The sequence below is a fragment of the Hemitrygon akajei genome, chromosome 2, assembly GCF_048418815.1.
Source record: "Hemitrygon akajei chromosome 2, sHemAka1.3, whole genome shotgun sequence".
Taxonomy (NCBI): domain Eukaryota; kingdom Metazoa; phylum Chordata; class Chondrichthyes; order Myliobatiformes; family Dasyatidae; genus Hemitrygon; species Hemitrygon akajei.
In genome coordinates, this window is record NC_133125.1 from 165777960 (window position 1) to 165786927 (window position 8968).

Genomic DNA, 8968 nt, shown 5'->3' on the forward strand with positions numbered 1-8968 from the left:
CAGTAGATCGCAGCGAGGTAGCTGCTCTGCTGCTTACGAAACCCTGAGCCCACGAATATTTTGCACCGGGTTCCCCACAAAAATTCCGTGTGCTAAACAGGTTTAGAGGTGGCGCCCATCTGTCTGTGCTCCGGGCCAGTAGCAACGACAGTTCCCACCGGCCGCACGAGGCGAACACTGGCGCGAGGGTGTCACTGCGTTTAGGCGACTGATGACCTCGCGTGTATTCAAGTTCAACAGTGGCTGTGACAGGGACTGAGGAAAGGTGTAGCTGACTCATCGTTTCCTTGCGACCCGGTGGTTGGGGACCACTGAAGTACACTGTGTAGTGCGGGGGAGCTATGCACACTGGGCAGAAAGAACGGAACTAAAACCCCGCAACCCGGAAACAATCGCTCAACAGTATTTGCATATTTATTTTTCTTCTTTTTTCGGGATCTACTGGGAAACTCTCAAAGATCGAGAAGTTGATCGCGATTGATGGGTTGGTGACCACTAACCTACAACGAAATAATTATTTACTCACCTTCTTGGGAGACAACTAAGTAGGAGTGAGTTTAAGCCAGTCAAAAATGGAAGGAAAAGAGTATTATTGGAATTAGTGGGAGCAAGTTTTGCATCAGGGGTAGCAACGGTCAACAGCCGGGATGTAGCAGAGTTGGAAAACCAGAAAATAAGGGATACTGCTGCAGAAAATTATCAAGATCGGGTGCAAGTTAATCAAATTGGTTGAGATGCATCCCAGGTAACTCTGGATGCGGTAAAATTTCTGAAACCCCTTCAAGATACAACAAATCTGATTATTGTCTGCATAGATCTCATGTCTAAGGAAACGCATAAAACTGAGATAGAACTGAGGTTGGCAGATAGTAAGCAAACGGTAACGGTGAATGGGTGTTTCTCGGAATGGCAGGTGGTGACTAGTGGGGTGCCACAAGGCTCGGTATTGGGACCACAGCTGTTTACGATTTACATCAACGATTTAGATGAAGGCATTGAGAATAACATCAGCAAATTTGCTGATGATACTAAGCTGGGTGGCAGTGTGACATATGATGAGGATGTTAGGAGAATTCAGGGTGACTTGGATAGGCTGAGTGAGTGGGCAGATACTTGGCAGATGACGTTTAATGTGAATAAGTGTGAGGTTATCCACTTTGGGAGTAAGAACAGGAAGGCAGATTATTATCTGAACGGTGTAGAGTTAGCTAAGGGAGAAATACAAAGAGATCTAGGAGTCCTTGTTCATCAGTCACTGAAGGTGAATGAGCAAGTGCAGCAGGCAGTGAAGAAGGCTGATGGAATGTTGGCCTTTATTACAAAGGGAATTGAGTACAAGAGCAAGGAAATCCTCTTTCATTTGTACAGGGCCCTGGTGAGACCACACCTGGAGTATTGTGTACGGTTTTGGTCTCCAGGGTTAAGGAAGGACATCCTGGCTATAGAGGAAGTGCAGCGTAGATTCACGAGGTTAATTCCTGGGATGTCCGGACTGTCTTACGCAGAGAGGTTAGGGAGACTGGGCTTGTACATGCTGGAATTAAGGAGATTGAGAGGGGATCTGATTGCAACATATAAGATTATTAAGGGATTGGACAAGATAGAGGCAGGAAATATGTTCCAGATGTTCCAGGAGCTAGATAGGTATCTTATGGATAGGGGTATCAAGGGATATGGGGACAAGGCAGGAACTGGGTATTGATAGTAGATGATCAGCCATGATCTCAGAATGGTGGTGTAGGCTCGAAGGGCTGAATGGTCTACTTCTGCACCTATTGTCTATTGTCTGTTGAGATCTGTGCTGTATATGCTAGTCGGTTGCTTGCCATGACGGGTACTATTACAACTTGATACACATCAAGTAGTAAATTGGGTCTCAGTTGAGTATCTAAAAGAATGGGTTGGAGAAAAGGCGCCGTTATGTCAGATTGGAAGCCTTACAACAACCAATGGGGTACTGGGTACCTGTGGTGATGGTAATGAAAGGTTTTACATTGGAGCAGCTTCAACACAATCCCCAACATGGAAATAATTCAACCTGCCCTTTGAAAAGGGTTCACAATGTTGGTAAATATCATGAGAATATGTAATAGTTTTTAAGTAACCCACCAGCACATGCTATTGTTATGAACAGAACTGGGAAAGGGATAGATTTATCAAGATAGATCAAGGGGGAGACCACTGGTCTTGTCCATAAAAAAATGACAAAGCAGAAGCTTACAAATTGTGGCTTCACAGCTTATGAAATTGTTCATTGTCTATTTTGTCTGTGAGTAATCAGTCTTTCTTACAATATGCATTGGTGGGTCAGACATGCTATATAGCAACACAGCCACAAGTTATACGAAGGGATGGAAACATTGCTCTTTGGAAAGTCACAGTTGCCATAGGGAATGTGACTTTAGATCTGGCCACTGGAGAATGAACTTTGCCTCAGCCAGCAGGAGACACAGTAATGAAGGAGAACATCAAGATGCATTGCACTGGTACACACGTGGTAAACTATGTACACCTGTCTGGACACACCCTCCCCCCCCCGCTGACTGCTCCTGTGGCTCCTCCCACAGACCCCTGTATAAAGGTGATTGGAGGCACTGCTCCTCCCTCAGTCTCGACATGGTTGTGGTCCCTCTTTCGCTGTTAATAAAAGCCTATCGTTCACTTCCAGTCTCCTAGAGTTATTGATGGTGCATCAATTTTATTAACAGCGAATTAAAACATGGATAGCATTTTACGACCCAACAGATTGGATATTGACCCTAATCTCCGGAAGCCGGCATCGCCTTTGAACTCTGGCTTGCATGCTTCGAATCGTACCTGGAGGAGATTCACGTGACTGAGCCTGCCACGATGCGCAAAGTTCTCCTCTCCAGGGTCAGTCTGCGGGTCTACTGGGTCTACCATGGGGGCACTGGATGCCCTCAAAAGACAGTACCTGCGGCCGGTGAACACCGTCTACACAAGACATCGCTTAGCGACACAGCGGCAGCGGGCCGGAGAGTCGAGCGCTGAGTTTGTCCGGGCCCTACAGACACCCGAGTGGGCCTGCAATTGCAGGGGACTGATGGCGGAACAGCATGCGGAGCTGCTAGTACGAGACGCCTTCGTTACGGGGATCAGGTCAGTGTACGTGCACCAGCGGCTGCCGGAACACGCTGATCTTACCTTACATTCGGTGATCGAGCTGGCCGACACGCTGGAGGCCGCTCTGCACAACGCTGACGCTGTCCAGGCGTGCGATTTCCCGCCGGCCTCGTGGACGCCGCAGACCCCGCAACCCACCGGCGAATCGACCTCGGCTGCTGCCACTCGCAATTCAACTAAGTGTTACTTCTGCGGACTCAAGAAGCACCCCCGAAAATGTTGCCAGGCCCAAGAAGCTACCTGCTCCAGCTACGGAAAGAAGGGCCACTTTGCCAAGGCCTGTAAGTCAAAACCGCGAGCGGGGTTGAGCAGCGCCGCGTGCAAAGCATGGAGGTCGCCATCTCAGTCACCGCCATCTTGCCTGCTTGCCGCGTGCGAGGCATGGGGGCGGCCATCTTGGCCGGCGCCACCTCACACTGTCTCCAACCAACGGATGCTTACCAGGCACCAAGACAGCGATGCAACTCTGGCCTCCATGACCTTCGACCAAAGCGCCCCACACCAGCTTGCAAGGTCAATGATGGACATCCTGGTGGAGGGGCACAGGACTAGCTGCCTGTTTGACACGGACAGCACTGAGAGTTTTATTCACCCGGACACAGTGCAACACTGCAGACTCGTGACACGGCCGGTAAGCCAGACGGTCACCATGGCTTCTGGATCACATTCCACAGACATCCGGGGGTGGGGGGGGGAGGTTGTGTAGCGACACTGGTGGTACAGGGCACAGAATATCGGGACTTTACATTACTGGTCATGCCTCAACTGTGCGCCCCTGTGCTATTGGGGCTCGACTTCCAGAATCACCTGAAAGGTGTGACAATGGAGTATGATGGGACCTCCCACCAATCACTGAAGGCCACGCTCTTAGCCTTTAGGTCAAAGGGACTGCTGGTCTCTCACTGGCAGGAGGTTCTCCCCGAGGCACTCCACTCCATCCGCTCCCTGTTATGCATGTCCACCAATGTCACCCCTCATGAGCAACTCTTCTCTTCCCAGGAAGTCGACCACTGGGACCACCCTACTGGCTTGGCTGACGTCCCCAGGGCCAGTGCTGCTCCGGAAACATGCGAGGAGCAATAAATACTCCCCGATGGCCGAGAGGGTTCACCAACTTCATGCGAACCCCCAGTATGCCTACGTGGTCTTACCTGATGGGTGGGAGGACATGGTCTCCATCCGAGACCTGGCACCCGCAGGAGCACCAGACCCCTACCCTGAACGCTCCATGGTGACTATGAACCCCGTACCCACCGATGTATATACCCACGAGACACCTACCCACGAGACACCGCGCACGCCAAGCCCTACACCGACTCCTCCCGACACTCCCATATCGGGCGCCACGCACACACTTGAGGGGTTACTGATGCCTAACGGGCTGGCAACTCAAGTCAGGCCGGAACCAGCACAACCACCGTCACCGGTTCAATCACCACCGGCACTGGTGCAATCACCACTGGTGCTACGTAGAACACAGCAACGGACTCGGCCGCCTGATAGACTCAACCTGTAAATATACTTGTCAGAAACTTCGGTAAATATACTGTCAGAAACTTCGCCCCGTGGGGACTCTCTTTTAAAACAAAGGAGGGGTGAATGTGGTAAACTATGTATATCTGTCTGGACACACCCCTCTGCTGACTGCTCCTGTGGCTCCTCCCACAGACCCCTGTATAAAGGCGATTGGGGGCACTGCTCCTCCCTCAGTCTCGACATGGTCGTGGTCCCTTTTTCACTGTTAATAAAAGCCTATCGTTCACTTCCAGTCTCCTGGAGTTATTGATGGTGCATCAACATATGAATATCTGTGGGACTAAGTTGTTACTGAGTTGCCACCAATTCCTCACTTGACTGCAGACAGGACTCAGGTGCTGTGGCAGAGGCACGGGAGATAATCCGTCAATGAACTATACACACAAAGCTATTAAAACACACTGGTAAAGAAAATGAAATATTGAGTGACCCAGGCTTTTGGAGTAAGTTTTAGAATTGGGAAACAAATGTTCAGACGTATCCGTGGGTGAGGATAGTATCACATGCTGCTGTAATACTAATTTTATGTACGCTGATAAATGTATTTTTCAATGTATATCAACTGAGAAAATGGAAGGCTGAAATAATGGAAAAAATAGTGGATAATTCATTCATGAAACAGCAGAGATGTTTGTCAGTATAAAGTAGGTGAATTTAGTGAGTAAATGTTAATATTATTTGTAGAATGTTGTGTTGTACACCTACTGGAGATCAATGGCAGTTCGATGGGCAGTCAACTGAATGAGAGGACAGTAATGATCCTAAGATAAATATCTTTAGCATCAAGAGGAGGGAGATGTTGGCCAGAAGAAACTACAGTCTACATACACTTAGTGGGTTTGATGAATGAAGGACAGGGTAAGCAGACAAACTAGTTGTCTTTGTTCCCCCATCCCCCAACTTGTGGACTCTGAACTGATTCTTGCTCTGGGATAATCTAATCAGAGCAATTGGATATGGACACAAGGACCTTCAGATATTGACCTGCTAAACCTGAGGCAATTTCCAGATGAGTAGCTATTTGTTCTACAAAATGCCAGGCATACCATAAAAGCAATCGATAATCTTGTTAGCCTATATCTGGTTTGCCTCATTTAACTAGTTTGGACCAGTCAAATTTGAAAGGCACAAATACATAAGGCCGCGGTGGGCAGAACCATGAAACAATATTTGTTGTAGCCCTAGGCTGGCCAGCAAAGACAAAGTCAACGACCCCCAAACCAACATGACTGCCTTTCTTAGTCTACACTGCCAAAGAACTTTTCGAGTGTGGATTAGCCTCTTCAGCCATCTGTGTACCCACAGACCAGTCCAGTCCCTACAAATCGTGGATGACTACTACTATGACCAGTGAGGTTATCATCGTTTCACAATGGAAGAATGAATGAACTATCCATCCCACAATCTCTTTGACCCTGTAACTTCAGGGAGGAGGTACAGAAGCATCAAGACTTGGACTGCCAGACTGGATAACAGTTTTTTCCCTCAGGCTGTGGGACTAATGAATACCCTGCCACCAGTGAAGACAAATCTCTGAGTTGTATACTGCATACTGTACATACCTAGATAATAAAATGAACCTTTGAAACATTGAACATCTAATTCCAGCTTTCCCTGCAGGCTTCAGCTAAGTTGGCCATCTTCTTGAATTCTCTCATTGAACCATTAAAACTCTCTTTCTCTCTTTGTCTATATATCCATATCTCACTTTATCTCTATCTATCTATTTCTCTTCTTTCATTTTCTCACTTTCTTACTCTATCTATCTATTATTCTCAGTCTTCCTCTATATCTATCTATCCACCTATCTCTCTCTCTCTCTTGAATGCTCCTATCTTTCTCCTTGAAAGCCACATCCTTGGCCAAACTGTGGCTCTGTGTGAAATTCTCTAGACTGTAACACAGCATGCAAAGTTTCATTCAGTTAGTCAGTGGAAGGATCCAAATAACTCACTAAATCTGTAACAGAATGTTACTATATTGGGTCATCTTCTAAGAAAGACTCAGGTGAGATGGTCTTAGTATTGGTTTATCATTGTAACAAACAGCAAAATACAGTGAAAAATATTAGTTTTGCATGCCATCCAGACAGAACATGCCATATTTCAAAACATCGAGGCAATAAAAATATTAACATAAATGTGGATTGGAAATAATATCTCCACCTCACTGACAATTAACGCTGGAGCACCACAAGGATGCGTGTTCAGCCCACTGCTCTACTCTCGCTACACCCATGACTGCCTGGCTAGGCATAGCTCAAACAGCATCCATAAATTTGCTGATATTACAACCACTGTTAGCAGAACTTCAGATGGTGGCAAAAGGGCATACAGGAGTGAGATATACCAGTTAGTTGAGCGGTATCACAGCAAAAACCTTGCCCTTAATGTCAGCAAGACCAAAGAGCTGACTGTGAACTTCCTGGAAGGGTAATATGAGGCAACACAAGCCAATCCTCATAAAGGGATCAGAAGTAGAGAGTGTGAGCAATTTCAAGTTCCTGGGTGTCAATACCTTTCAGGACCTAATCTGGATGTAACATATTGATGCAGCTATAAAGAAGGCTTTTTTGGGAAACCCATATTGCTTCTGTGGCTTGGGGTCTGGACCATGTCTGCACACATTCCAGTCATCCTTCTGCCATCATGCTTGTGCCTTGCAAATGCTCCCGAGTTCTGTGCAAAAATTTGCTGCACCTTCTGATCATTGATCATCTCCTCCGGGTTTATCCACATTTCACCCATTATGCATATCCTATCCTGATATTCTACTGCTGGGATCTGCATGTGGTGTATGTTATTCACACCAGTTGGAATCTGCCAAACTGTACATTTAACTAGGGCAAAACAAAGCCCGCTTTGGCCATATAATCACTCCCCAGTATACTGTATGTTCCTGCTCCCGGGGTAATTCCACCAACACTACTGAATGTTCCAATGCTATGTCTCCTATCCTTACTTTTAATGGTACACTCGCATGTCCCACTTGTGAATGTCCTGTAATCAGGATCATTTTACCTTGTATTTGCCTAATTGCATTATTTATGTTAGTGGTGTTGAAGTGGTTCAGGATCCTCCAGTGTCACACCCATGTCGGTGAGGCCTGACACTGTCATTGAAGCTCAAGGTACAATTCCCTAAATGGTGGCATCTCCACCATGTTATTTTGTGGGCTTGGTCTTTCTGGCCTCTCCAAGGGCAAACCTCCTTTCTCTGCTATTTCTCTTCTCAGGTTTGAACATTCTCTTTAATGTGACTCTTTTGACCGCAGTTACAGCATTTTATTACTCGGCTTTCAGTTTTCCCTGTTCCTGGCCCTATTCCATTTCCTCTGCCTTTCCTTGCCCCTTGATAGCATGACAGGGTCCTTAGGTTGGATCCACTAACCACATTTCTCCAGACAGATCACCTGCCCATTACAGGGCTTAGTTGGTCTTTGTATCTCCTTTTCCCACACTCCACTCATTTTCCTCAGTACCCATGCCTCAGTATGTGGGGGTTCAGAAGGATCAAACATGTCCAGTACCTTCTTGGATTCATTGGTACAGTGAGAAGCCAGTGCCCTCAACCATCTATTAGAGGCCTCTTGTCCTAAATGGTCCCACTCCAATGCTGTTCCATACACCTCTTGGAACACAGTCCATAAACGGGATGCAAATGCAGTGGGATGTTCACATCTCCTCTGGTAACATTTGGCTAGCGTATCTACCGGGTCCCATCTGTTAACACCCCTAAGAGTCAAAATTGTGTTCCTCTGTTCCTCACTTGTTCCCCCACCATGTTGTTGTACATCTGGCAAATCTGAGTGTAAGTCTGAATGTGAACATATCAGTTTCCTTTCCTCTGAGTCACCTAAGCCGTGTATCATTCTCTGATGACTAGTTGCTTTGAAAAGCTCTCGAGGATTGACTCCAGGCACACATGTCCCGATATCCTTAGCAATATCTCTAAGCTGCTGTAGCCCGTACGGTGTGCTGTATTCTGATTTTGATTTTCTCCCACTGCTCCCCCCTCTCTGATAGTAACTTAGAGGTGCTAATCATGCAGATGGTAGCATCGGCTCCTGTTGGCAGGATGTCGTAGTGCAAGAATTGGTTCAGAGACCATGAACTTTACATAACAAATAGCTACTTGTCTGAGAATGGTCTCGTGATTAGCAAATTATTATCTGAAGCATCTTGTATGCACATTCAATTGCTCTGATTAGATTATCCCAGAGCAAGAATCAGTTCAGTGTCCACAAAATGGGGAGAAATAACGACAACTGGTTTGTCTGCTTACACTGT